This window comes from Schistocerca americana, chromosome 7, assembly GCF_021461395.2.
Source record: "Schistocerca americana isolate TAMUIC-IGC-003095 chromosome 7, iqSchAmer2.1, whole genome shotgun sequence".
In the NCBI taxonomy this organism is placed as follows: domain Eukaryota; kingdom Metazoa; phylum Arthropoda; class Insecta; order Orthoptera; family Acrididae; genus Schistocerca; species Schistocerca americana.
Genome location: NC_060125.1, coordinates 490,602,432 through 490,606,721, shown reverse-complemented (window position 1 = coordinate 490,606,721; position 4,290 = coordinate 490,602,432). Strand labels below are relative to the sequence as shown.

The following is a 4,290-nucleotide window of genomic DNA, read 5'->3' as shown; positions in this document are numbered from 1 at the left end:
AATTGGAAATTTGTGCTAGTTTTCAGCACCTTCTATTTCAAAATATATTTAACTTGCAAAATGTTTTTAATAATATATTTAATTAATATGAATTCACTTACTGATTATTATTGGTGGGTAGTAGATTATTAATGTAATAGATTGGCTGCTGAATATGGTATTGGCAAGATTTTCACGACTGCAACACTTCTAAATTTAAGAAGTTTGTTTGTGTGGTCATTTCAATACAGCATTTGTTCCTAGGTACATTCCCTATTATACTGTGAACCGTTTTTTCACATTTGGAAAAACTTTACTTTTCCTGAATAATTTTTGTAATTTCAGAAAAATAGTGCACCTCACAAACAATGAATGCTATCATTTACAAATGGAATAAGAAAATATGTTAAACTTATTTTACAAGCCTCTCTCAGTAGATGACTAAACCCTTAACTCACGAGGTATGGTCTGAGGAATGGCTCGATTGCCAAGAGAGCTCTTGAGTCATCTCGTAGAGAGGATGCTACGTCGCTGTGCAGCGGGTAACCATATCCTCTATTAACAGCTTTTTGGGAGACATTTCCCAGTTGTGTTATTTTCTTACAAATGCGTACCTTACCTATCATAACTTTCGTAACATTATGTTTCGGGCGCTGTTGTACGCCAGATGTCTTGTGATTAAGCTGTAGCTTGAAACTTCCTGGCAGATTAAAACTGTGTGCCCGACCGAGACTCGAACTCGGGACCTTTGCCTTCCGCGGGCAAGTGCTCTACCAACTGAGCTACCGAAGCACGACTCACGCCCGGTACTCACAGCTTTCCTTCTGCCAGTACCTCGTCTCCTACCTTCCGAACTTTACAGAAGCTCTCCTGCGAACCTTGCAGAACTAGCACTCCTGAAAGAAAGGATATTGCGGAGACATGGCTTAGCCACAGCCTGGGGGGTTTTTCCAGAATGAGATTTTCACTCTGCAGCGGAGTGTGCGCTGATATGAAACTTCCTGGCAGTTCGAGTCTCAGTCGGGCACACAGTTTTAATCAGCCAGGAAGTTTCATGTCAGCGCACACTCCGCTGCAGAGTGAAAATCTCATTCTGGAAGCTGTAGCTTGTTCAGTAATACCACCCGCATCCTGATAAGGCAACATGTCCACCTTTCGCGAGTACGCTTAACTTCTGGACACTAATGTACATTTAATAAGAACATAACAAAAAGTTTTAATTTCCGTAATAACAAATAAATAAACGAACAGGAAATCAATTACAAGTTTTACAACAATACATTTTACAAATAAACAAAAATATAAACGAAGACAATTATTGTAGAGCCGTATCGTTGTTAATGCGGCGTTTCCACTGCAATGGGAGGGATGCAATAGAAAGCAGTTGGCTCAATATTCCTTACTTCCTAGGTAGCAGACTGAGGACGTAGCGCAGTGTCCGATGGCGGAAGTTTCGGAGTTACTGCATTGTGGTTCATGACAACTGTATTCAGTACCTTAATATTTACGAATGAAATTATGTAGAACGCATACGGACTTTATTACATTGACCATCCTTTCCGTAGTTCGAGAACGAATAGCACTGCTCCCGGCTTGGAACTTCTGTGTCATCATTTCAAAGGCGCACTCTACAGATTTTCTTCCTCTATCTAATCCATAATTATAAATTCTCTTAACGTTATCGAGAGTTCTGTGTGAGTAGGCTCGCATCAAGTTATGTGACAATGGAAAGGCTTCATCTCCAAACAATGAAGCAAGGGACTTCATACTCATTTCCATCACCTGGTGATCTCGATGGCAATGGCGAGTTAAATCTTCCACTTGTAATTCAGTGTTTGGTTGCTGAAGCACGAAATATCCCTCCATCACTGTTTCTAGGTGCATAACCAGTTTCAATGATAGTGAAGAAACCATCAGCATCGGTTCTTGCCATCAGTACTATAGTGTGATACTGTGTATAACTTAAGTTAGTTGAGTCCGTCTCAGGTAATTTTTCATTGATACGAAGGTAATCCCAAAAGTAAGGTCTCCTATTTTTTTTATAAGTACAGAACTCTGTTTGTGTGGCAGTTGGTCACACTGTTATGAAGAGTGCTTCACGCGCTGTGTGTAAACATGCGCACGCCGCGCTGAGGCGCTCTTTCTTGGCTTGACAGCAGTTGAGAATGGAGCTCCCGTTGGATGTTACCGCCAAGTGCGAATTGCGTGCAGTTATTCGGTTTTTGAATGCAAAGGGCACTGCGCAGATTGGAATCCATCGCCAATTGACGGAAGTGTATGGTGAGTTGTGCATGGATGTCAAAAATGTTCGAAGTGGTGTAGAGAGTTTGCAGCTGGTCGGACCGAAATTCACGACGAACAAAGGAGCGGGAGACCAACAGTTTCTGAGGAGACAGTGTTGAAGTTGACCAAAGCATGCGTGAAGATCGGCCGATCACCCTGGATGATCTCTGCACGTTGGTTCCTGAGGTTTCCCGAACCACCGCTCACAGGATTTTAACACAAACATTGAATTACCGGAAGGTGTGCGCAAGATGGATGATGCCACGCATGCTCACTGAGGACCACATGCGGCAACGAATTGATGCTTCCCGCGCATTTCTTCACCGCCTTGCAGCCGAACAGGACAACTTTCTGGACTCAAATGTCACGGGTGACGAAATCTGGGCATACCACTTTACACCTCAGACCAAGCAGCAATCACGCCAGTGGCGGCATCCTTCTTCGCCAAAGCCGCGGAGCTGGCGGCGAGCTGGTATGACATGGGCATACAAAAACTGCCACAGCGTCTACAAAAATGTATCCACAGAAATGGTGATTATGTCTAAAAATAGCTAAATGTTCAAACTGTAAACCGATGTGAACCATTGTAAAAATAAACAGGTCTATGTACTTATAAAAAGTAGGAGACCTTACTTTTGGGATTACCCTCGTATATACTTCCCGCCCAACGCACACAAGCAGTTAGGTAAATTTCACAGCGAATAAAAACGTTGAGCTATCATTTACTACTGCCCTTCGTTTGAAACAGGTATGTAGGTTTGGTTCAACACTTCCCAAATTATTCTGGTACTTTCACGGACATTGTATGTAAGTGTATGTGCCTTCTAGCAATGTACAGTGACAGTGATGCAGAAGTACATCCCATTGCAACATACCTGCAATAGATAACACAGTTATAATACTTTAAAATCCACACCATAGGTACGTGTGTGTTAATGCGTTTGACAAACTTTGTGTGTAATGCTAATCTTAAATTATTTATTATTTATTACGTTATTTATTTTATTATATCTTTTGCAGCAAACGAGTGAAAGGAGAAGTTGAAAAATCTAGTTTCTGTATTTGTAGGCCACCTGAAACCTCTGCCCAGTGGGTCACAAAAATGTAAAAAGGCCTATTATTTAATGATTTTACTTTTGTATGGAGCAACAGTCATATAAAACTTTCTGAATGATATAACGGCCGTTTGGCTGTACAACGGTTTTATTTCACAATCTAGATTTCGGCCTTAGGGCATTATCAAGTGTTACAAGAATTACAAACCATTAGACTTGAGTAGAATCAAAGGCACCGTCAAAGCATGTACTTTCGGTTATATAAACTATGTCTAAGCAGCCACTGACATAAACGTAAGTATGTCAGTGACCAATTAGACACAGTGTAGCAAAGTTTCAATTCTGTGATTTTGTCATCTATTTTTCCACAACCATATCAACTGAGTCAAGCTAATTGCCAGGAAGTTAGCATACTACACAAATGTTCTTGCATTTTTTCGACAAAATTGGTTTATATAATGGACAATACATGTTTTGACGATGAATTTGGTTCTACTCAAGTCTAATGATTTATGATACTTGTAACACTTGATAATGGCCTAAGGACGAAATTTAGATTGTGAGATAAAACCTGTTGTAGCCAAATGGTGATTATATCTTTCTGAAAAACCTTATTACTTGTCAGGGCCGGCCGGTGTGGCCGTGCGGTTCTAGGCGCTTCAGTCTGTAACCGCGTGACCCCTACGGTCGCAGGTTCGGATCCTGTCTCGGGCATGAATGTGTGTGATGTCCTTAGGTTAGTTAGGTTTAAGTAGTTCTAAGTTCTAGGGGACTGATGACCACAGATGTTAAGTCCCATAGTGCTCAGAGCCATTTGAAACTTTTTTTTTTTTTTTTTTTTTTTTTTTTTTTTGCCAGAGGCGACGAACTATACACTTCCATTATTTATTAAAACGATGAGTACACTAGAAGGAAATTTGTCGGAGGAACAAGGACGTACACACGGTCTTTCACGTAATGTTTCACAGCAATC

At 40.9% G+C, this 4,290-nt stretch overlaps 1 non-coding gene across 1 annotated transcript; it reads right to left on the bottom strand.

Moving 5' to 3' along the window:
* Positions 1–697: 697 nt before the first annotated feature.
* On the bottom strand, positions 698–772 carry Trnap-cgg. The gene has a single exon. It is a non-coding gene; the product is annotated as a tRNA-Pro (tRNA).
* Between the last annotated feature and the right edge of the window lie 3,518 nt (positions 773–4,290).